This window comes from Bufo bufo, chromosome 1, assembly GCF_905171765.1.
Source record: "Bufo bufo chromosome 1, aBufBuf1.1, whole genome shotgun sequence".
In the NCBI taxonomy this organism is placed as follows: domain Eukaryota; kingdom Metazoa; phylum Chordata; class Amphibia; order Anura; family Bufonidae; genus Bufo; species Bufo bufo.
Window position 1 is genome coordinate 632,938,389 of NC_053389.1, and position 26,580 is coordinate 632,964,968.

Here is a 26,580-nt window from a genome sequence, read left to right on the forward strand (position 1 = left end):
AATGACATATCTACAGTAGATATAAAAAGTCTACACACCCCTGTTAAAATGTCAGGTTTCTGTGATGTAAAAAAAATGAGAAAGATAAATCATTTCAGAACTTTTTCCACCTTTTAATGTGACCTATAAACTGTACAACTCAATTGAAAAACAAACTGAAATCTTTTAGGTGGGGGGAAGGAAAATAAAAAAAATAATGTGGTTGCATAAATGTGCACACCCTCTTATAACTGGGACATCCCCAGTTATAAGAGGGTGTGCACATTTATGCAACCACATTATTTTTTTTATTTTCCTTCCCCCCACCTAAAAGATTTCAGTTCAGCTGTGTTCAGAATTAAGCAATAACATTCAAAATCCTGTTAAATAGGAGTCAGCATACACCTGTCATCCTTTAAAGTGCCTCTGATTAACCCCAAAAAGTTCAGCTGCTCTAGTTGGTCTTTCCTGAAATTTTCTTAGGCTACTTTCACACTGGCGTTTCTGGGTCAGCTTGTGAGATCTGTTTCAGGGCCCTGTTTTTTTTTTTTTTTTTTCTTCCACCTAAAAGATTTCAGTTTGTTTTTCAATTGAGTTGTACAGTTTATAGGTCACATTAACCTCCTCAGGACCGCCGTATGCAGGATTGCGTCCTGGCGGCGGCCCTGCTCTTCTGGGTGGACGCATATACGCGTCCTCTCGCGATAGCCGAGATTTCCTGTGAACGCGCGCTCACAGGAACGGAAGGTAAGCGAGTGGCTCTCCAGCCTGCCAGCGGCGATCGTTCACTGGCAGGCTGGAGATGTGATTTTTTTAACCCCTAACAGGTATATTAGACGCTGTTTTGATAACAGCGTCTAATATACCTGCTACCTGGTCCTCTGGTGGTCCCTTTTGTTTGGATCGACCACCAGAGGACACAGGCAGCTCAGTAAAGTAGCACCAAACACCACTAGACTACACTACACCCCCCCCGTCACTTATTAACCCCTTATCAACCACTGATCACCCCATATAGACTCCCTGATCACCCCCCTGTCATTGATCACCCCCCTGTAAGGCTCCATTCAGAGGTCCGTATGATTTTTACGGATCCACTGATAGATGGATCGGATCCGCAAAACACGTACGGACGTCTGAATGGAGCCTTACAGTGGGGTGATCAATGACTGGGGTGATCACCCCATATAGACTCCCTGATCACCCCCCTGTCATTGATCACCCCCCTGTCATTGATCACTCCCCTGTAAGGCTCCATTCAGACGTCTGTATGTTTTTTACGGATCCACGGATACATGGATCGGATCTGCAAAACACATACAGACGTCTGAATGGAGCCTTACAGGGGGGTGATCACCCCATATAGACTCCCTGATCACCCCCCTGTCATTTTTCACCCCCCTGTCATTTTTCACCCCCCTGTCATTGATCACCCCCCTGTCATTGATCACCCCCCTGTCATTGATCACCCCCCCCGGTAAGGCTCCATTCAGACATTTTTTTGGCCCAAGTTAGTGGAAATTTTATTTATTTTTTCTTACAAAAGTCTCATATTCCACTAACTTGTGTCAAAAAATAAAATCTCACATGAACTCACCATACCCTTCACGGAATCCAAATGCGTAAAAATTTTTAGACCTTTATATTCCAGACTTCTTCTCACGCTTTAGGGCCCCTAGAATGCCAGGGCAGTATAAATACCCCACATATGACCCCATTTCGGAAAGTAGACACCCCAAGGTATTCCGTGAGGGGCATATTGAGTCCATGAAAGATTTAAATTTTTGTCCCAAGTTAGCGGAAAGGGAGACTTTGTGAGAAAAAAAAAAAAAAATTCCGCTAACTTGTGCCAAAAAAAATAAAAAATTCTATGAACTCGCCATGCCACTCATTGAATACCTTGGGGTGTCTTCTTTCCAAAATGGGGTCACATGTGGGGTATTTATACTGCCCTGGCATTTTAGGGGTCCTAAAGCGTGAGAAGAAGTCTGGGATCTAAATGTCTAAAAATGCCCTCCTAAAAGGAATTTGGGCCGCTTTGCGCATCTAGGCTGCAAAAAAGTGTCACACATCTGGTATCGCCGTACGTATAGCCTAGGTGGGCAAAGGGGCCCACATTCTAAAGAGCACCTTTAGGATTTCACAGGTCATTTACCTACTTACCACACATTAGGGCCCCTAGAATGCCAGGGCAGTATAACTACCCCACAAGTGACCCCATTTTGGAAAGAAGACACCCCAAGGTATTCCGTGAGGGGCATGGCGAGTTCCTAGGATTTTCTATTTTTTGTCACAAGTTAGCGGAAAATGATGATTTATTTTTTTTTTTTCTTACAAAGTCTCATATTCCACTAACTTGTGACAAAAAATAAAAACTTCCATGAACTCACTATGCCCATCACGAAATACCTTGGGGTGTCTTCTTTCCAAAATGGGGTCACTTGTGGGGTAGTTATACTGCCCTGGCATTTTAGGGGCCCGAATGCGTGAGAAGTGGTTTGAAATCAAAATCTGTAAAAAAAATGGCCGGTGAAATCCGAAAGGTGCTCTTTGGAATGTGGGCCCCTTTGCCCACCTAGGCTGCAAAAAAGTGTCACACATCTGGTATCACCGTACTCAGGAGAAGTTGGGCAATGTGTTTTGGGGTGTCTTTTTACATATACCCATGCTGGGTGAGAGAAATATCTTGGCAAAAGACAACTTTTCCCATTTTTTTTTTTTTTATACAAAGTTGGCATTTGACCAAGATATTTATCTCACCCAGCATGGGTATATGTAAAATGACACCCCAAAACACATTGCCCAACTTCTCCTGAGTACGGAGATACCAGATGTGACACTTTTTTGCAGCCTAGGTGGGCAAAGGGGCCCACATTCCAAAGAGCACCTTTCGGATTTCACCGGTCATTTTTTACACATTTTGATTTCAAACTTCTTACCACACATTTGGGCCCCTAAAATGCCAGGGCAGTATAACTACCCCACAAGTGACCCCATTTTGGAAAGAAGACACCCCAAGGTATTCGCTGATGGGCATAGTGAGTTCATGGAAGTTTTTATTTTTTGTCACAAGTTAGTGGAATATGAGACTTTGTAAGAAAAAAATAAAATAAAAATAAAATCATCATTTTCCACTAACTTGTGGCAAAAAATAAAAAATGCTAGGAACTCGCCATGCCCCTCACGGAATACCTTGGGGTGTCTTCTTTCCAAAATGGGGTCACTTGTGGGGTAGTTATACTGCCCTGGCATTCTAGGGGCCCATATGTGTGGTAAGAAGTTTCAAATCAAAATGTGTAAAAAATGACCGGTGAAATACGAAAGGTGCTCTTTGGAATATGGGCCCCTTTGCCCACCTAGGCTGCAAAAAAGTGTCACACATGTGGTATCTCCGTACTCAGGAGAAGTTGGGGAATGTGTTTTGGGGTGTCATTTTACATATACCCATGCTGGGTGAGAGAAATATCTTGGCAAAAGACAACTTTTCCTATTTTTTTTTTTATACAAAGTTGGCATTTGACCAAGATATTTATACGCTCCTTCACTTGCCTCATGTCTTGTCTGATAAGTAAAATGTCCTCCTTGCGACCCCCCCCATATGCGTATTCAACTAGGTAAGCACCCTACTGCATTGCGCCACCGCTGCAAAAAAATCCTTGAGGGTGGGTTCAATCTAAGGAGCAACCCCACGTCCAGTACTGTACTGACCTCCGTCTCTGTGAGTGGTATAGGGCAGGAGCTGACATTCCCAGTGGCGTCTAACTTCAGATGCCTTGTCTACCTCCAGATCTGGGGTGTTTGCTGAGAGAGTGTCGAGGAGCGGGCAAAATTTTCTCGCTGTGCAGCCACTTCTGACATCTTCGCAGCGCCATGTTGTTTGGCTGGCGTAGCAAGGCCACATTCCCTCCCCTCCTTTTGTTTGGACTTTTGGCATGTCATGTTGTCGCTGAAAGGTGTTGAGTCGCAGGGAAAGCAGTTCCACACAGGCTAGTGGTAAGTTGTCCAGCAAAACAGCAGGCAAATGGAGAATATACAGGAGACTTAGCCAGGAACTCAACACCATGCATCTGCTTACATGCCCGGTCAGGCCACGACCCCCATGCATACACACTTACACAGAGAAGGCTATTCATCCACTGATCACAGGTTCTCTTTTAAACTGGTTGAGGACATATCATCAGGATAGCTTATCTATATCAGAATGGTGTTGGTCAAGTGAATGGGCCTGGGCTGCGATACCAAGCACAAACACTTTACAATGTACAGTTCTGTTCTTCAAATGCTGCGAGGAGGCCACAGTCCTCACCAGAGCACCGCAGCCTCTTCAAACAGCTGATCGACAGGGTTGCCAGGAGTTGGATCCCATTAATCAGATATCGATGACCTCAGGATAGGCCAATGCTCTACTCAAGGAAAGCCCTTCTAATGTTCCCTAGCATATTTCCAATAACTAATGTACCTTCACATATACCAGGCGATCCAGTTGAATTCAGTGCAGATTCTGCTCCAAGATAGGGCATGATGGCCTTTTTCCACACTTATTTTGTTACATGTGTAAGTGTCGCTTCCCAATGAAAAGAATGGCTGCTTTGAGGCGTTTTTTTGGAGCTGATTTTAGCCAGAAACGGCAGTGAACTGGCCCGTAGGCAGCGTTTTTTCTGCATGCCGGACTGGTGCACATACAGGTCACTTGTGTCTGGTTCCCGGACACAAGTGATATGCGAGCTCAGCCTAAATTGGCAATCGACTGCATCCACCCCTCTGGCCTAGGCACTTCATAGCGTTCATACGATGTGCTTTAAATAACAGACCCCTGCTGTAAGTACAGCTGTGATTTATGGACTATAGGGAAGACTTGGGTGACCAGCTAGGCACCGCGCCAAACTATGCAGGCAGCGAAACACAAGATTTCAGTGTGCACTCAAACACTGAGGTAATGTAGTCATGAGACTGCTGAGGTGAACAGTTTCTAGTTACAAACCTACAGCCTGATACTAAGGGAGCATTACTGCTGCGCAGCCGGTCACAGGATCCGCATAGCCGCCTATTATTGCGATGTGACGTCCAGACGTGGATTATCCCTGATTAGCTGATTGCACGTTTGTTTCATCGGATCCTGAAATGTTATCCTCCTAAACGCACATTTTGCAACTTTTGATCCCATAGTTCCTGGGAGATCACGATACACCGCGGATATATACTAGGCAAGGAAACCAGGTACTACGACTGACAAGTGCCCATATAAAATGCATCATATTCTCCAAGAAATTCCTATTTAATATAAACTAGCCCTGAAACTGTAGGCTGGGAATCATGGCTTACTCAGCATCTAAAAAGAGTATACTCGGTGCCAAATGAGCAGGAGACAGCCAGCCTTATGGTCCACACACGGCTGTATAAATTGTGGGAGGACAACTCAGAGAAAGCCATAGCTAACGTCTGTCTGTAGGCTGGAGACGCCCGAAAATCTGATATTCTTCATCACATCCAAGAGAGCAGAAAAGAATTCAGCACGGAACTGATCCTAAGACGCTACAATAATCTCCATCATACTGCACGTTTAATCATTGATTCATGTAGTTCCCCTTTATAAACTCCACTTTTATCTTGAATTAGCCAAGGGTTGCACCGTATATTACATTAAAGGGGTATTCCGGTAGGTAATAGTTATCCTCTATCCACAGGATAGGGGCTAACTATCAGATCAGTGGGAGTCCTACCGCTGGGATCCCCACCGATCACGAGAACGGGGACCCCGTACCCCCTGCATGCCCTCTGCTGCTTCCCTGAAATGAGCAGAGCGGATAGCGAATAACTGTTACCTACCGGAATACCCCTTTAATGTAACTAAAGCTATTAAAATAATTGAAATAAAAAACCCTCACCATCGCCAATCCCCTCCGTTCCAGCGCAACCGCTTTGATCCTATATACTGCTGCAGTCAAGACCTCGTGTTTTTTGCTGCGGTGATAATGTGCCTGTATACCGCACTTCAGCACTGCATCCAATCACTGGCCTCAACAGTATAGGGCACAAAACAGATGAGATGATTGGCTGCAGTTTGCAAGTAAGTCACCGCTGCAGTCATGAAAACAAAGCCCGTGGAAAGGTTCAAAGCCACTGCACTGGAATGGATGGAGGTGGCGGGTGGAATGTCAAGTATAACTTTTATTAATTTTTTTAAAGTGGTTTTCCAGGAGGAAAATATTGATGACTTATTCTCGGGAACGACATTATCCCCTATCCACGGGACAGGAGATAACTATTAGATCGGTGGGGGTCCTACTGCTGGGACCCCCACTGATCACGTGAATAGGGACCCCGTAATCTGTAGAGCCGCTAGAAATAAACAGAGCGACCTGTCAGGCATGCCCGCTGCTGCTCCATTTATTTCTATGGAAGTACCGGAGATCGCTTAGGTCTGTACTCCGCTATCTCCGAAACTCCCATAGATATAAATGAAGTGGCGGGGCATATGCCTAACTGGCCACGCCTTTCATTTCAGACGGATCCGCAGGGTATGGGGCTCCCTACAGTAGGACCCCCGCCAATCTGTATGAGGACAGGGGATTTCACACAACCAGAATATGCCTTTTAAACTCTTGGAAAACCTTTTTAATAGTTTCAATGGCTTTTAAAAAAAATAAAAATTTAAAAAACATATCCCATATAAACGCCGTCCGTTATGTAAAAAGCTGCATTCACTGCTCCTGAGCTCAAGTTTTTCTTCATTCCCTGCTTGTTCAGAGTCTGTTCAAAGCTTTCTCTGATAATGGGGTGAGTGGTGTGGCAGTCTCTACATGGAAACCTTTTCATGGACCACTGATAGAAGATGCTCTAGAAGTTAATTTTCAGCTGAGCAGTGTACGTGGAATATGGATGATACACAGAGGACAAAATACGGAAACACGGACCAAACACAGATGAACCAATGACCATCTAATCAATGATACCATCACTGACAGAGATGTGTGAATAAAATCTTAAAGGGAACCTGTCACCGGGATTTTGTGCATAGAGCTGAGGACATGGGTTCCTAGATGGCCGCTAGCACGTCCGCTATACCCAGTCCCCATAGCTCTGTGTGCTTTTATTGTGTAAAAAAAAAAAATGATTTGATACATATGCAAATTAACCTGAGATGAGTCCTGTAGGTGAGATGAGTCGGGGACAGGACTCATCTCAGGTTAATTTGCATATGTATCAAATCGCTTTTTTTACACAATAAAAGCACACAGAGCTATGGGGCCTGGGTATTGTGGATGTGCTAGCGGCCATCTAGCAGACATGTCCTCAGCTCTATACGCAAAATCCCGGTGACAGGTTCCCTTTAAGCTGTATAGTATGTCTGACTTGCCTACAGCATCAACCATGAGAACTTTGAGTGGAACACTAAACTAATATGCAAGTTACAACATACTGTAGGAACATTGAAAAAAGCTGCAAAGTTATCAAACATTCTGTAGACTATGCATAGACAGACCCAAAATTATGACGTTCAACTAATGTTATGAGCACCTGTCACACTGAGTAGAGGAAGTCAATTTGTGGTAAAGCAAATTCCGCTTTTTTATTTATTAAGTCATACAAAAACTAAAAAGAGAAAAAACACAAAGCTTGAGACTGCTTTTAACCACTTAAGGACCACAGGTTTATACCCCCCTAGTGACCAGGCCCTTTTTTACAAATCGGCACTTCACAAGTTTAGCGGTTTATTGCTCGGTCATGCAACTTACCACCCAAATGAATTTTACCTCCTTTTCTTCTCACTAATAGAGCTTTCATTTGGTGGTATTTCATTGCTGCTGACATTTACTTTTTTTGTTATTAATCGAAATTTAACGATTTTTTTGCAAAAAAATGACATTTTTCAATTTCAGTTGCAAAACTTTGCAAAAAAAAGACATCCATATATAAATTTTTCTCTAAATTTATTGTTCTACATGTCTTTGATTAAAAAAAAAATGGTTTGGGTAAAAAGCAAAATGGTTTGGGTAAAAGTTATAGCGTTTACAAACTATGGTACAAAAATGTGAATTTCCGCTTTTTGAAGCAACTGACTTTCTGAGCACCTGTCATGTTTCCTGAGGTCCTACAATGGCCAGACAGTACAAACACCCCACAAATGACCCCATTTCGGAAAGTAGACACCCTAAGGTATTCGCTGATGGGCATAGTGAGTTCATAGAACTTTTTATTTTTTGTCACAAGTTAGTGGAAAATGATGATTTTTTTTCTTTTTTTTTTTTCTTACAAAGTCTCATAATCCACTAACTTGTGACAAAAAATAAAAACTTCTATGAACTCACTATGCCCATCAGCAAATACCTTGGGGTGTCTTCTTTCCAAAATGGGGTCACTTGTGGGGTAGTTATACTGCCCTGGCATTCTAGGGGCCCAAATGTGTGGTAAGTAGTTTGAAATCAAAATGTGTAAAAAATGACCGGTGAAATCCGAAAGGTGCTCTTTGGAATGTGGGCCCCTTTGCCCACCTAGGCTGCAAAAAAGTGCCACACATGTGGTATCGCCGTATTCAGGAGAAGTTGGGCAATGTGTTTTGGGGTGTCATTTTACATATACCCATGCTGGGTGAGATAAATATCTTGGTCAAATGCCAACTTTGTATAAAAAAATGGGAAAAGTTGTCTTTTGCCAAGATATTTCTCTCACCCAGCATGGGTATATGTAAAATGACACCCCAAAACACATTCCCCATCTTCTCCTGAGTACGGAGATACCAGATGTGTGACACTTTTTTGCAGCCTAGGTGGGCAAAGGGGCCCATATTCCAAAGAGCTCCTTTCGGATTTCACCGGTCATTTTTTACACATTTTGATTTCAAACTTCTTACCAAACATTTGGGCCCCTAGAATGCCAGGGCAGTATAACTACCCCACAAGTGACCCCATTTTGGAAAGAAGACACCCCAAGGTATTTCGTGATGGGCATAGTGAGTTCATGGAAGTTTTTATTTTTTGTCACAAGTTAGTGGAATATGAGACTTTGTAAGAAAAAAAAAAATCATAATTTTCCGCTAACTTGTGACAAAAAATAAAAAATTCTAGGAACTCGCCATGCCCCTCACGGAATACCTTGGGGTGTCTTCTTTCCAAAATGGGGTCACTTGTGGGGTAGTTATACTGCCCTGGCATTTTCCAGGGGCCCAAATGTGTGGTAAGTAGGTAAATGACCTGTGAAATCCGAAAGGTGCTCTTTGGAATGTGGGCCCCTTTGCCCACCTAGGCTGCAAAAAAGTGTCACACATGTGGTATCGCCGTATTCAGGAGAAGTTGGGCAATGTGTTTTGGGGTGTCTTTTTACATATACTCATGCTGGGTGAGAGAAATATCTCGGCAAAAGACAACTTTTCCCATTTCTTTTTTTTTTATACAAAGTTGGCATTTGACCAAGATATTTATCTCACCCAGCATGGGTATATGTAAAATGACACCCCAAAACACATTGCCCAACTTCTCCTGAGTACAGCGATACCTGATGTGTGACACTTTTTTTGCAGCCTAGATGCGCAAAGGGGCCCACATTCCTTTTATGAGGGCATTTGGATCCCAGACTTCTTTTCACGCTTTAGGGCCCCTAAAATGCCAGGGCAGTATAAATATCCCACATGTGACCCCATTTTGGAAAGAAGACACCCCAAGGTATTCAATGAGGGGCATGGCGAGTTCATAGATTTATTTTTTATTTTTTTGGCACAAGTTAGCGGAAATTTTTTTTATTTTTTTTTTCTCACAAAGTTTCCCTTTCCGCTAACTTGGGACAAAAATTTCAATCTTTCATGGACTCAATATGCCCCTCACGGAATACCTTGGGGTGTCTACTTTCCGAAATGGGGTCACATGTGGGGTATTTATACTGCCCTGGCATTCTAGGGGCCCTAAAGCGTGAGAAGAAGTCTGGAATATAAATGTCTAAAAAATTTTACGCATTTGGATTCCGTGAGGGGTATGGTGAGTTCATGTGAGATTTTATTTTTTGACACAAGTTAGTGGAATATGAGACTTTGTAATAATAAAAAAAAATATTTCCGCTAACTTGGGCCAAAAAAATGTCTGAATGGAGCCTTACAGGGGGGTGATCAATGACAGGGGGGTGATCAGGGAGTCTATATGGGGTGATCACCCCCTGTCATTGATCACCCCCCTATGAGGCTCCATTCAGATGTCCGTATGTGTTTTGCGGATCCGATCCATGTATCTGTGGATCCGTAAAAAACATACGGACATCTGAATGCAGCCTTACAGGGGGGTGATCAATGACAGGGGGGTGAAAAATGACAGGGGGGTGATCAGGGAGTCTATATGGGGTGATCACCCCCGTCATTGATCACCCCACTGTAAGGCTCCATTCAGACGTCCGTATGTGTTTTGCGGATCCGATCCATGTATCAGTGGATCCGTAAAAATCATACGGACCTCTGAATGGAGCCTTACAGGGGGGTGATCAATGACGGGGGTGATCAGGGAGTCTATATGGGGTGATCAGTGGTTCATAAGGGGTTAATAAGTGACGGGGGGTGTAGTGTAGTGTAGTGGTGTTTGGTGCTACTTTACTGAGCTGCCTGTGTCCTCTGGTGGTCGATCCAAACAAAAGGGACCACCAGAGGACCAGGTAGCAGGTATATTAGACGCTGTTATCAAAACAGCGTCTAATATACCTGTTAGGGGTTAAAAAAAAAAATCACATCTCCAGCCTGCCAGCGAACAATCGCCGCTGGCAGGCTGGAGATCCACTCGCTTACCTTCCGATCCTGTGTGCGCGCGTTCACAGGAAATCTCGGCTCACGCGAGATGACGCCAATCGGCGTTAGCGTAGCCTGGGGGAGCCGCCGCAATGACTCCTTTCGGCGTTAAAGTTGCGGGAAGTGGTTAATACTACAAATCTGGTCCATGAGAAGCGATTGGTCGCAAATTGCCAGTTACACAATGTTTCATTTCTGTATCCTTAAAGGGAATCTGTCACCTGGTTTGAGCATATTAAAAAGGTGTTACTACTGCCATGTACAATACAATACCTTATTTCTTGCTGTAGTCTTCATTTTTTTGTTTCGTGGTTTCATTAGCGATACAATCCACTTTTTAGGTTATGCAAATGTGTGCAAGGTGCCCAGAGGGGCGTTATTATCCTAATCTGGAGCCCAGTAACTCCCCCGTACAGTGCCCAGCCTGCCTTCCTTTAGAGCCCAAGCACGCCTCTTCCAGCATAAGTAACTGCCCACACCTGAACTCTTTGCTGCCGCCCCCCTCCACTATGTGAAATCTCATGCAGGCGCAGTACCGCGGACTGCCTACGCGATGTAGAAGCTCATGAGGGCAACAGCTTCAAATGTGTCACTGGGCATGCGCCCCTCTGGGCACCTTGGACACATTTGCATAACATAAAAAGGGGATTTTATCACTAATGAAACAAAAAATAAAGACTCCAGCAAGAAATAAGGTATTGTATTGTACATGGCAGTAGTAACACCTTTTAATATGCTCAAACCAGGTGACGGATTCCCTGTTCTGCTAAAAACAGCTACATGGGCTACGTTCCTTACCCCCAAAGTATGAAGGTGAAGGATCTCCTAGTTATAGGGGTTCTCCGGGACTTATCCATTGATGACCTATCCCTATATCAGATCAGCAGATGTCCGACACACAGCACCCTGCCAATCAGCTGTTTAGGAGCAGCAGCACTGCAGTAACCAATGAACGGAGCTGTGTAAGGACACACAGCCGTTGTTTGGGTCCACACCTGAGCCACATTTCGTGTGGCTCGGATGTGGACCTATTCACTTCAATGGGTCCGCAAAAGATGCAAACAGCACTCTGTGTGCTTTCGGCATCTGTTGCTCCGTTCCGTGGCCCCGCCAAAAAAAAAATAGAACACAGCCTATCTCTATTATGGGCGGCCCGTTCAGTAAATTGCAGAACGCACACGCCTGGCAACTGTGTTATGCAGATTAGCAATTTGCGGACCCCAAAACACAGCACAATCGTGTGCATGGAGCCTACTCCAGGCCTGCGATGTTCCGCTTAGGTCCCTCGCTGTAAACATCTGGTTTGACATTGACTCTAACCAACCACTGGCCAAAATGGTGACCAGCTCCCCTTACATCATGCCTAATGGTCACATGACCCAAGGGGATCCAGTCACCCGCCACAGCCAGGGATTGCATGCAGCCAAGTCAAACCGGATTTTTACAGTGAGGGAGCCCAGCGGAGCATTGTAGGCCAGAAGAAGGAAAGGGGAGCCAGCGCTGGGAAGCAGGTAAGTAAGCTTCCCTTTACAAATTCAGCCAAGTAGGGAGGATGGCCAACCCTAACCCCCACCCCCATTTTCGCACAACCCATTTAAAGGGAACCGGTCATCAACTTTATGCTGCCCATACTAAAAGGCAGTATAAAGTAGAGACAGGTGAGTTGATTTCAGCGGTCTGTCATTTAAAAGTAAGTGGTTGCCAATAACCAACATCACAATCATTGCAGACTGGGCCTGGAAAAGAGTCCCGGCCACCTGAGAAGAGTCCTGGTTATTCATGAGCTCCTGCTGATGACTGACAGGCTTCTACCTAGTTTTCTCCCTTTGTCTCTAGGAGAGAACTGCTAATCATCAGCAGATGGTGAGTGCAGGAGATTAGGAATAACCAGGACTCTTCTCAGGGAGATTTGACTCTTCTTAAGGCCCGGGCTGTAATGATTATGATGCTGGTTCTCAGCAACCACTTACTTTTAGCTCATTAGTGACACACCGCTGACATCAGCATTTCTGTCACTATTTTATGCTTCCCTCAGTGAGGTCAGCATAAGGCCTCATGCACACGACCGTTGTGTGCATCCGTGTCCATTGTTCCGTTTTCCGTGATTTTCTGCGGACCCATTGACTTTCAATGGGTCAGTTGAAAACTTGGAAAATGCACCGTTGTTCATCCGCGTCCATGATCATTTTTTCCTGTCCGTCAAAAAAATAGGACCTGTCCTATTTTTTTGGACGGACAACGGTTCACGGACCCATTCAAGTCAATGGGTCCGTGAAAAAACACGGATGCACACAAGATTGTCATCCGCGTCCGTGATCCGTAGGCTACTTTCACACAGACGGATCCGCAGATTACATTCATTGTATTACTGTATTACATTCATTGGTGGCCAGTGCGGCATCCCCTGTATTACATTCATTGGTGGCCAGTGCGGCCTCCCCTCCCTCCCCTCTATTACATTCATTGGTGGCCAGTGCGGCCTCCCCTCCCTCCCCTCTATTACATTCATTGGTTGCCAGTGCGGCCTCCCCTCTCCCCCTCCCTGTATTACATCCATTGGTGGCCAGTGCGGCCTCCCCTCTACCCCCCCCCCTGTATTACATTCATTGGTGGCCAGTGCGGCCTCCCCCCCCTCCTAATTAAAATCGCCCCTCATCATTGGTGGCAGCAGAGAGTTCCGATCGGAGTACCAGTTTAATCGCTGGGACTCCGATCGGTAACCATGGCAACCGGGACACTACTGCAGTCCTGGCTGCCATGGTTACTTAGCAAATTTTGAAGCATTATACTTGCCTGCGCTGTCTGTGACTGGCCAGGCACTCCTCCTACTGGTAAGTGACAGGTCTGTGCTATAAGCAATGCGCCGCACAGACCTTTCACTTACCAGTAGGAGGAGCGCCTGGCCGGTCACAGACCGCACAGGCAAGTATAATGCTTCTAAAATTGCTAAGTAACCATGGCTGCCAGGACTGCAGTAGCGTCCTGGTTGCCATGGTTACCGATCGGAGCCCCAGCGATTAAACTGGGACTCCGATCGGAACTCTCCGCTGCCCCCTCCTGCCTGGCAGCACCTGATCTCTTACAGGGGGCTATGATCCGCACAATTAACCCCTCAGGTGCGGCACCTGAGGGGTTAATTGTGCGGATCACAGCCCCCTGTAAGAGATCGGGTGCTTACAGGCAGCAGGGGGCAGTCATGTACACAGTTCTTAGTATATTATAATTTGAAGCGTCCCCATCACTATGGGAACGCCTCTGTGTTAGAATATACTGTCGGATCTGAGTTTTCACGATATAACTCAAATTCGATGGTATATTTTAACATAGAGGCGTTCCCATGGTGATGGGGACGCTTCAAGTTAAAATATACCATCGGATTGGAGAAAACTCAGATCCGATGGTATAATAGGGACTCCTGACTTTACATTGAAAGTCAATGGGGGACGGATCCGTTTGCAATTGCACCATATTGTGTCAACGTCAAACGGATCTGTCCCCATTGACTTGCATTGTAAGTCAGGACGGATCCGTTTTGCTCCACACGGCCAGGCGGACACCAAAACGCCTTTTTTTTTATTTTTTACTTCATGTCCGTGGATCCTCCAAAAATCAAGGAAGACCCACGGAAGAAAAAACGGACACGGATCACGGAACTACGGAACCCGTTTTTGCGGACCGCAAAAAAAAACGGTCATGTGCATGAGGCCTAAAGTGGATGACAGGTTCCCTTTAAGTCAAATAATAGAAAACTACAGCAATGTGCGGTGCAAAAAAGTTTTTTTTATTGGAAATGCAGCAATTTTACACGTTGACGTTTCGGCCATAGACCTAGGCCTTCATCAGACTAGAGCCGCTCTTTGGTGCTGTCTTGGCGGTGCTGGTAATCCGGATAGTGCGCAGAAGAGGTCTGCTGCTTTAGAGGGTCCGCGGCGGACCCTCTAAAGCAGCAGACCTCTTCTGCGCACTATCCGGATTACCAGCACCGCCAAGACAGCACCAAAGAGCGGCTCTAGTCTGATGAAGGCCTATGTCTATGGCCGAAACGTCAATGTGTAAAATTGACGCATTTCCAATAAAAAAAAAAACAAAAAAAAAAAACAACCTTTCTTTTTGCACCGCACATCGCTGGAGTTTTCTATTATTTGATACAACGGGGTGGGAACTTGACATCCAGTAGCGGTAGAATCAAGCAGAGTGCAACGTTATCTTTGATATAGGTTCCCTTTAAGGCCAGAGGCTTGCTTTTTTTTAAAATCAAAACTGATGGTAAAAAGATCCCATTGTGTTTCAGTTGTGCCTTTTAAAGGGGTTTTAAGAGATTTTCATACTAATGACTTATCCTAGGATAGGTCACCAGTATCTGATCAGTGGGTTCTGACACCCAGGACCCCGCCAATCAGCTGTTTGAGAAGGCTGCGGTACTCTCTGCTTTTCCTAGGCCAGTGACGTGCTTTTGTGTCCTGCATTTCATATTTCCTATAGACCTTCAGCTAAAAACTAACTATACAAAACAAAAATTGCAAAATGGCAGAAAAATGACAGAAAAAAATGGAAAAAAAAATGAAAAAAAAAAAACAAACATAGCTGTTTCGGGGTGATTGCCTCTCATCAGTGCAGAGCAAAGAGTACTGGTTTAAAGGGGTTGTCCGGGATTAGGGACATTGCTCTAATAGCACAAGTGTGGCATACACATTACATACAAGCATGTAGTACCTTTGGCATAGATTTCTGCAGCCCCGTTTTCATCTTTGAAATTCATGGCAGGAAGCTACTGTTTTCTTCTCCTCATTGACGCACCAGGTCCCTTGCAGGCAAGCAAAGCTTCCTCTTCCGCTGCTCAGGGAGCCCGGTGACATCACTGGCAGCATAAGTAATTTATGCAGAGTGGATGGAGGTGCGGTAACTAGGCTGGCAGACATTGCGCTAAGCCCCGCCACTCCAGTCCGGTGACGTCACCGGGCAAGGAGCTTTAGAATGAATGGAGGTAAATATTGATGAGGGGGCGGAGTTACAGCGGAGCAGAGAGACAGCTGTAACCACCTGATGCCACGCTGCCCCAGGACCCACAGGACAGTGCAGCCGGAAGTTAGGGAAAGATAAACAGATATATAAACAATGAGGGGGGGACCATTGGAGCCACAAAGAAGTGGCAAAAATAGCTGAAAATATATGGAGGCACCTTTAGGGTCCATTCACACGACCGCAATTTCGTTCCGCATTTTTCTGAACGGAATTGCGGACCCATTCATTTCTATGTGTTTCGCAATTCCGGGTCCGCAATTCCGTTCCCGAAAAAAAAAATAGAACATGTCCTATTTTTGTCCGCAATTGCGGACAAGAATAGGCATTTTCTATTAAGTTCCGGCGATGTGCGGTCGCAAAATGCGGAACGCACATCGCCGATGATCTGCAAAACACACACGGACGTGTGATTATACCCTAATTTAGATGTACATTGTGAGTAAACGTGTTTTTTTTTTTGGTCCTGGACAACCCCTTTAACTGGGTGAGAGGCCTAAGTAAGGATTTGGGGTTACTATCACCCCGAATCAGCTGTCTGCACATGAGGTGCTGGCTTATTTAATACCCGAGTCATGTCTCAAGGCCTATTTAAAAGGTTGAACATTGACTTATAGGATACCTGCCTTAGGCCTCTTTCACACGGGCGTTCCGGATTTGCTCCGGATGAGTAGCGTGTGCATTGCGGAAAAACCGTGCGAGTAGGCACGCAATTGCAGTCAGTTTTGACTGCGATTGCGTTCTGATGTTCTGTTTTTTCCGTGCGAGTGCAATGCATTTTGCATGCGCGTGAGAAAAAACTGAATGTGGTACCCAGACGCGAACCCGGACTTCTTCACTGAAGTTCGGGTTTGGGTTAGGTGTTCTATTATTTTATTCTTTTCCCTTATAACATGGTTATAAAGGAAAATAATAGCATTCTTAATACAGAATGCTTAGTAAAATGTGCCTTGAGGGGTTAAAAAAAAAAAATTAACTCGCCTCATCCACTTGATCGCGTAGCTGGCATGGTCTTCTTGCTTCTTCTTTCAGGACCTGCAAAAGGACCTTTGATGTAATCGCACTCACCACGCGATTATCTTCATTCAGCAGGACCTGCGCTGACGTCACCGTGCTCACCACGTGGTGAGCGCGATTACCTCAAAGGTCCTTTTGCAGGTCCTGAAAGAAGACCATGCCAGCTGCGTGAAAAAGAGGATAAGGCGAGTTAATATTTTTTATTTTTTAACCCCTCTAGCCCTATTGTACTATGCATTCTGTATTAAGAATGCTATTATTTTCCTTTATAACCATGTTATAAGAGAAAATAATACAGCAAATTGACTTTTAGCAATTTCCCAACATCATCTCCTAGCAACCATGCGTGAAAATCGCATTGTATCCGCACTTGCTTGCGGATGCTATGCGATTTTCATGCATCCCCATTCATTTCTATAGGGCCTGCGTTGCGTGAAAAAGGCAGAATATAGAACATGCTGCGATTTTCACGCAACGCACAAATGATGCGTGAAAAATCCCCGCTCATCTGAACAGCCCCTTTGAAGTGAATGGGTCCGGATTCAGTGCGGGTGCAATGCGTTCACCTCACGCATTGCACCCGCGCGGAATTCTCGCCCATGTGAAAGGGGCCTTAGGGTAATTTCACACTTGCATTATTCTTTTCCGGCATTGAGTTCCGTCCTAGGGGCTCAATACCAGAAAAGAACAGATCAGTTTCATTGTAGTATATATTGAGGGTAGCGGCCTCTTTTAGAGTGAGCAACGCCCCAGTCATACGACCGTATTTTCAGTCCGCACCCAATCCACATTTTTTTTGTGGATCATATGTGAACCCATTCATTTCCATGGGGCCGCAAAAAGATGCAGACAGCAGATGGTGTATGCTGGTTCTGTGGCCCCACAAAAAAAAATTTTGCAGACAAGAATAGGCATTTCTAACGAAGGGGCGGGACGTGCTGATCCATAAAATGCGGAATGCACGGGGCCAGTATCCGTGGTTTGCAGATCCACAATTTGTGGACCGCAAAATGGATACAGCTGTGTGAATGCCCCCTAACTCACATTATCTGGAGGACATGTTTGTCCCTCTGTGGGTGAGAGACAGGGTGGGACTTTGGCGCCGTCAAATTTACCATAATTTACACCTATAAATAGTCGTAAAAGAGGAGTAAAAACTACTCCAGTCAGGGGTTGGACTAATTTATGAGGATGCTTATGCCTGGTCATAAATTAGGTGCAACTTCCAGCAGTGCGGGGGCAAAAAGATCTTTAAAAAATGACCCCCATGGTAGTCATCGAGCAGGCTCTTTTATAGGAGGAACTACAGAGGTAAAGGATTCACCAACCTGATATACGTAAATGTGTCTTTATAGCAAAAGCAGAGTTAACAACTGCTTGAATGCTGTAGTCGGCCATCTCCAGAACTCCCATAGAAATGAATGGAGAGGCAACGTGCATGTGTAACTGGCCTCTCCGGTCATTTCAGGGGAGCTGCAGGGGATACAGGGCCTCTTCTCTCGTGATCGATGGGGTCCCACCAGTAGGACTGGGGATAACTTTAACCAATCAGAATACCCCTTTAAGTGTTTGTCACTTTGACCATAGGAGTAGAGACTTTCATTGTATAAGAAGTCACTGTGAAATGGAAAGAGGGTCGTTACAAAGCCCAGAGACGTCTGCTATGAGGCATCAGTTCTATAACTCAAAATCCGATTAGGAAAAATTATACACGTAGGGGATTCCACATGAGTTATTTATCAAAATGTCTTGTTTCCAGAGAACAAGTCACAATTCATGAACGCTTTGCAACCTTTCATGACACCTACAGAGATGAGCTCCTTATGTATTGTCTTCAGGAGCTGTGAAAGGTTCTACCTGGCCAGATCCCCTTTAGATGTACCAGACTTTGTGATACTGGGGGATTTCAGAGAAGTTAGGCCCCATTCACATGGCCGTATTTCTGTTCCGCATCTAATCCACAATGTTTGGGGATTGGATGCGGATCCATCCATTAAAGGGGGTCGCAAAAAATGTTGACAGCACTCCATATGCTGTCCGCATCTGTATATCCAGTCTGCCGACCTGCAGAATGTCCTATGGAATAGAAAATGTCCTATTCTTGACCAAAGAGGGCATTTCTATACACGTGAAAAGAAATATGGTGGTATGCACGCAGCCGGTATCAGTCTTTTGTGGATCTGCAGTTTGCGGACTGCATCACACATGCGGTCGTGTGCATTGGGCCATATAGGGATGATTTCCTCCCATTTGGGTGCGAGAGAGTGCATGCTGTAATACACTGCTCAAAAAAATAAAGGGAACACAAAAATAACACATCCTAGATCTGAATTAATTAAATATTCTTCTGAAATACTTTGTTCTTTACATAGTTGAATGTGCTGACAACAACAATCACACAAAAAAAAAAACATGGATATCAAATTTTTTAACCCATGGAGGTCTGGATTTGGAGTCACCCTCAAAATTAAAGTGGAAAAACACACTACAGGCTGATCCAACTTTGATGTAATGTCCTTAAAACAAGTCAAAATGAGGCTCAGTAGTGTGTGTGGCCTCCACGTGCCTGTATGACCTCCCTACAACGCCTGTGCATGCTCCTGATGAGGTGGCAGACGGTCTCCTGAAGGATCTCCTCCCACACCTGGACTAAAGCATCTGCCAACTCCTGGACAGTCTGTGGTGCAACGTGACGTTGGTGGATAGAGCGAGACGTGATGTCCCAGATGTGCTCAATTGGATTCAGGTCTGGGGAACGGGCGGGCCAGTCCATAGCATCAATGCCTTCATCTTGCAGGAACTGCTGACACACTCCAGCCACATGAGGTCTAGCATTGTCTTGCATTAGGAGGAACCCAGGGCCAACCGCACCAGCATATGGTCTCACAAGGGGTCTGAGGATCTCATCTCGGTACCTAATGGCAGTCAGGCTACCTCTGGCGAGCACATGGAGGGCTGTGCAGCCCTCCAAAGAAATGCCACCCCACACCATTACTGACCCAATGCCAAACCGGTCATGCTGGAGGATGTTGCAGGCAGCAGAACGTTCTCCACGGCGTCTCCAGACTCTGTCACGTCTGTCACATGTGCTCAGTGTGAACCTGCTTTCATCTGTGAAGAGCACAGGGCGCCAGTGGCGAATTTGCCAATCTTGGTGTTTTCTGGCAAATGCCAAACGTCCTGCACGGTGTTGGGCTGTAAGCACAACCCCCACCTGTGGACGTCGGCCCCTCATATCACCCTCATGGAGTCTGTTTCTGACCGTTTGAGCAGACACATGCACATTTGTGGCCTGCTGGAGGTCATTTTGCAGGGCTCTGGCAGTGCTCCTCCTGTTCCTCCTTGCACAAAGGCGGAGGTAGCGGTCCTGCTGCTGGGTTGTTGCCCTCCTACGGCCTCCTCCACGTCTCCTGATGTACTGGCCTGTCTCCTGGTAGCGCCTCCATGCTCTGGAGACTACGCTGACAGACACAGCAAACCTTCTTGCCACAGCTCGCATTGATGTGCCATCCTGGATAAGCTGCACTACCTGAGCCACTTGTGTGGGTTGTAGACTCCGTCTCATGCTACCACTAGAGTGAAAGCACCGGCAGCATTCAAAAGTGACCAAAACATCAGCCAGGAAGCATAGGAACTGAGAAGTGGTCAGGTCACCACCTGCAGAACCACTCCTTTATTGGGGGTATCTTGCTAATTGCCTATAATTTCCACCGGTTGTCTATCCCATTTGCACAACAGCATGTGAAATTGATTGTCATTCAGTGTTGCTTCCTAAGTGGACAGTTTGATTTCACAGAAGTGTGATTGACTTGGAGTTACATTGTGTTGTTTAAGTGTTCCCTTTATTTTTTTGAGCAGTGTACTTTACAAAGCAGGAACCACAGAGGTGACTGTGTGACTCCCACACAAAGAACGTATACGGGTAGGTTCCCTTCATCACAGATTTTGGCAAAAAAAGAAAAAAAATACGAAGAAGAACAAACTTCCGCTGCATGCAGTTCTGTTGCCTGGCAGAATGCCGGAATCCATGCCGGACCTATGATCAGTGGGATCAGGTGGTGTTTGCTATGTGCAATTCCTATACTGGAGCATTAAAAGGAATTTCACTGTATTTGTAAACCTAGCCCAAGGCTAGTCTGTGTGGTGGACAGCTAGCCATTTCTATTGATGGGAACGGAAAAAAATGCAGAATGCACATATAAGGTGTCTATCGTTTTCTGATCTGTTCTTTATATGGCCATGTACATGAAGCCTAAGGGTTCATGCACATGATCGCGTTGCGTTTTGGGGTCAGCAAATTTGCAGAATGGAACAGGAAACCCATGACAAACACCTATTCTTGTCCGCAAAACGGACAAGAATTGGACATGTTCTATTTCTTTTGCGGGGCCATGGAATTGAGTGGCCCCATTTTAGTGAATGGGTCCACATCTGAGCCACAAAAAAAGTCACAAATTTGTGTACAAGAACCCTTTGTGCAAAAAAAAAATAAGAAAAATAGCAGCTTTTTGGTTTTAAGACGCAGTTGATAAACATCATTCTTGATAAACTCGCCCCAACGAGTTGTCGTCTTCTGCCAAGTTAGGGTATATTCATACAGCTAAAATCTGCCACTGATTCAGCAGCAGAAAACAGGCGTTTCCACTGCTAAATTTACATTCAAAACTCTGCCAACAGTTTCCCTATAGACTTTAAAGGGGTATTCCAGTTGTGTCAAGTTATCCCCCGCTCCATTCATAGCTATGGGAGTTCCAGAGATAGGTGAGCGCTGTACTCGGCTATCTCCAGAACTTTCATAGAAATAAATAGAGTGGCCGCACGCATGACCAACCAACCGCTCCATTCATTTCAGGGGGCTGCAGAGCTCCCATTCTAGTAATTGATGGGGGTCCCAGCGCCAAGACACCCACCCGTCTAATAGCTATACCCCATCTTGTGGATATGGGATAATTGAATGTAAAAAAAAACAAAAAAAACTCCACCTTGTGCAAAGTAAAATAGTAGAGGTTTTTTCAGTTGCCGATTTGAAAAATTCTTTCAGAAGTGACATGTTAATTCTTGGAAGCAGATTTCATAGACGTCAATGGGGAAGTAGAAAAACCTCAACCAAATACTCTAATACTCCTCTAAAAACAAATTACAAATCTGCCAAAACTGTTTAGAGCTACAGATTTTTCTGCTATGGATTTTAGCTGTGTGAACATACCCTCACAAATCCACTGCTTCTGCTTAAAGGGGTTTTCCGACTCTTTCTAACTGATGGCCTTTCTTCAACATAGGTCATCAGTATCTTATCGCTGGGGGCCCGATACCCAGGACCGCCGCCGATCAGCTGTTTGAGAAGGCACTGGCGCTCCTGTGAGCCATACATAGTATAGTGGCTGTGCTTGGTATCGCAACTCAGCCCCACTCACTTCAATGGGGCTGAGCTGCGCCAAGGCCATGTGACTGATGAACGCAAGGTCCCATGGCCTAGGTTAAGCTTCGAGAAGCAGCGCTGCCTTTTCCATTAGCTGATCGGCGGGGGGTCATCTGATACTGATGACTTATGGAGGGGGATAGGTCATTAGTTAAAAAGTCGCAGAAAACCTCTTTAATTATACCCATTTGTGGAATTTGAAACTGGTGTGACACCAGAAACCTAGGCCAGCAATCTAATAACTCTGCTGCATCTCACGCCCGCGCAAACAGCATAATACCCCCCCTGTGTTTTGTCGTTGGGCAATTTGAAAGCCAACGGGGTAAAATATTACATTTGAGTGAATTACTTTAAGAAATCTACTTTACCTATAGATTTTTTGATAGATTTTTTTTCAATCACAAGTAAATACCAAGGCTTTGAGCCGTAACACAATGTAATATCTAAAGTTAGTCATAAGCTGGCCATGTACATCAGATGATTGTCAGCCGAACCTGATTATATTGATGGGACTGGCCAACCATCTGTGTACGGGGTGTGCAGACCTTCTCCCAAAAACAAACATCAAGGGATAGAAGTATTGGGAATGCTGGATTTCTTGCCGAGATAAACCACCCCTAGAGCTGTCTGGCATCGGCTAAGGGCAGGGCTACACAGCAACAAATGTCACGCCCAAATATCCCCTGAGGAAGCCGTCGGGGTTGGAGTCACACTGGTCTGTATTTTCATTATACACTCTCTATGGACTATGTTTAGATCTTGTACTATCAGAGTCTAATTTTGGTTTATATTTAGAGGTTGCTTTTTACCTTCTATTGATGCGTTTTACCTTCTCTTTATTACTTGCCTTTGTGTATTGCACGAAGCACTTTATTTACACGCATTACATAAGTTAGGTTGACAGGATAAGGCACTATATCATGACGTACTAAGACATGGGAGATATGACGTTTTTACTCCTACATGTCCAGTGTATCTTCTTGTTTTCTGTATATGTATTCCGCTGTTGTGATTAATTTTAGGATGATTTAACATGTATTAATAAAGTTGTTTTTTTTTTATTATTCCGAATGGTTATTTGGTGTGTTGGTATATTATTGGTGTATACTATTTGTTTGGAACCACACACTGACATACACTTTGAGCCAATCATTTGTTTTTGGGGCAGCGAGACTCGTATGTGTGCTGTAACCCCAGAATCACAAAAAATAAATCCAACGCTGCTAGATTTTTTGGCAATTCTGGGGTCACAGTCGTGGCTAAAATGCGAGTCACAGTGCAATCCCATTCCTTTCTATGCCTACCCTGCTATACTTTGGCACAAAACCGGTCACGTGACCAAGATAGTCGTGTAACCCTACTCTTATTCTCCAATCTCAGGCGTGCTCAACCTGCGGCCCGCCAGCTGTTGCAAAACCACAACTCCCATCATTCCCTGACAGCCTACAGAAGGTGATCGTGGGAGTTGGAGTTTCACAACAGCTGGAGGGCCACAGGTTGAGCATCTCTGCCCAAACTCAACACGCATGTTTTGCAGAACCAAGCATGCATGTGTCTGAGGGAATCAGAAGGAATAGCCATAGATGGCCAAAGAATTCAGCCTACCTTGGGGTATATTCACATGTGGCAGATCCCATTCATCTAAATAAGGCCTCATGCACACGACCGTTGTGTGCATCCGCGTCCGTTCCGTCATTTCCACAGTTTAGCGGAGGTCCAATTCATTTCAATGGAGCTGTGAAAAAAAACTGATAGTCCTCCGTTTGTTCTCTGCGTCCGTGATTCCAGTCTGTCAAAAAAATATAACCTGTCCTATTCTTGTCAGTGGAAAACGGAGGACGGACCCATTCAAGTCAATGGGTCCGTCAAAAAAAACGGATGCACAACTGGTATGTCATCCGTGTCCGTTTTTTTCTACAAGACCTTGGTGCAATAAAATTACACTTTTCATTAACCTTCCTTTTTTTCCCCTGTCAGACAAAAAAAAAGGAAGACACAAGGAAACACAACTGAAGCAAAATCGGACACGGACCACTGAAGCCAAATCACTGACAGTGAGAAAACACTGTCGTGTGCATGAGGCCTAAGGCTTACAGAAATCCATGCATGTGCTGCAGAAACCACCTCATTTAAATACACTGAAAGGATTCTTCTATCACACAAACCTCTTCAGTGGGGCACATTTACTAAGACCGGCTTTTTGTGCTGGTCTTCCCCCTCTGTACTGCGGTTAGATTTGTCTAATTCGTGATGAGGCATGCGACTCGTCATATAGTAGGCGCATCTGTAGCAGTACTTGCGTCTGGTATAAAAACTGGGGCTGGCGTCGTTTTTAAGCTAACATTAATGCCTATTTCCAGACGTAAATGTCATTAAATTTGCCAGGGCTGGAGTTCCAGCCCCGGGACGTGACGCCGAAATGGCAGACACAGCGTAAAACCAGCCGTGCAACTAAATATAGTCGCACAGCCGGTTAGAAAAGGGACTTGTGGCTATTTCACACCTAAAATAACTGTATGTCCCTTAGACAATGGATCTGTCGTGAATGAATTTACCTTTTACCAGAGGCATCACCCTAAACATCAAATCTCTAGGTACAACATCCACATTAGGGCTCATGTGCACGAACATATTTTTTTGTCCGCATCCGATCCGCATTTTTTGCGGGTGAGATGCAGACCCAGTCACTTCAATTAAAAAAATACAATAAAATAGAACATGTCTTATTCTTGTCCATTTTGCGGACAAGAATAGGACATTGGTGAAGGAGTGAAAAAAAATAAAAATAAATGATATGTCTGCAGGCGCTTAGCCGTTATCCATGTTTTGCAGATCGCCAAAACGGCTACGGCCGAGTACATGAGCCCTTAAGATGTGACAACCACCGCGCACAGCAAAAAGTCTATATACAAACACAAGAATAGGCATTGTCTATTGAGTCTGCAAAAAACAACATGGTCATCACACGTATTTTCTGCAGATCTGTGTTTTCCAGAGCGCCAAATACATACGGTCATGTGGATGCACCCTGATACTAAAACGTACCAGTGTGCAAGGTATCTTCTGAAATAGGACCATTGTACAGGACATGCAAATGATTTCCCACAAGTCCACAATGATGAGCTCTCATAACGCGCCACCTCCAGACCCGATGTGCCTGGGGCAGTAGTACACTACACATGCCAATTTCACAGGACAATAAACTGATGCCAACTAAATTAACAAATACTGTACGACGTGCAATAACCGGTCCAATCTCCGGGAGACATCTGCCATAACCAGTGTAGCCCGAGGCCTGCTGCTATCTGCCAATCCTTCACTGCAATCCTAAACCAGACCAGCCTCTCGGGTCAGGCGGGCACACTGGCAGGTAGGTTTACCACCTGGCTGCCATTTTTCTGGCCTAGGTAGTAAAAATCGAGCTGAATGGCAGGGTTACCTGCAGGGCATGGTAACGGCAGGCGATGTGACGCGGACAATGTGACCCTCTAAACATCATGTGACAAGAGACACCCTGCTAGACCACTTACCATTCATAACCTGCTGTTATTCCATGTGACAATCACAATGGAGGTGAAGATGGGACATGACAAGTGCATGTGATGTTTATGTGACATGTGGAAGGCATGTGTGATGACTGCATGGGCTGCATACACATGATGCCACCCCTGCACACATGGCACAGGGATGCTGTCAATGGGAGCCAGCACTGGTGGAGGTCACATTTCCAGGGGAGTCCGGGCACTGCAGTGCCAACTCTCTGCCTACTTGTCCCTCCATTCAAGGTGAGCACACAATGCGGAGGCTCCGCACTGCAGACACAGCATCCACGGACAAGGCTTACCCGCCTCACGCATCCTCCATTCACAGCAGCAGCAGCAGCAGCGCATCTAGCTGGTGCACCCAGGCTCCGTCCACAGCATCCGATCCCTTCTTACTTCACCCTGCAGAACCGAGAGACAGCCCCCATGTCTTCAAGACGTGTGACCTCACCCGCCTGGTCTCCTCCCTCCTGGCCAGGCACTAGAACGCTATGAAGGAGAAGAACCGGTGAATGGCACCGGCGGGGTCCGGGTCATTGGCTCAGCCACCTGTCTATCACAGCGCGCTAGTCGTGAAGACTGTCGATCAGTAGGTGGCGCGGCTGAGCAAGCCAGAGACTAGGGGGCGGGGTTATGGGGGGAGACGGGGAACGTGCGGCGACGTGTAGGCTGGGATGCAAGGCGAGCTGTGATTGGTTGTCGCTTTAAAACCTGTAAATACTGTCAGCTGGTGCTTGTTGTGAGGGCGGCGCATCCTCCTCAGCGCCTCACGGGCTGCGCGGGAGATGGTGGCTCCGGTGTGCCGCCCTGTGCCCGGTGTCAGACGTTTGCCCGAAGGCTCCCAT

The 26,580-nt window shown here is 45.5% G+C and overlaps 1 protein-coding gene across 1 annotated transcript in view; it reads right to left on the reverse strand.

Moving 5' to 3' along the window:
- The window catches only part of OTUD7A (OTU deubiquitinase 7A), a 292,001-nt gene extending 265,814 nt beyond the window's left edge, over positions 1-26,187 (reverse strand). The window contains 1 exon segment of the mRNA XM_040413842.1: positions 26,038-26,187. The gene's annotated coding sequence lies outside the window, so the exon portion shown is untranslated.
- Positions 26,188-26,580: the final 393 nt, after the last annotated feature.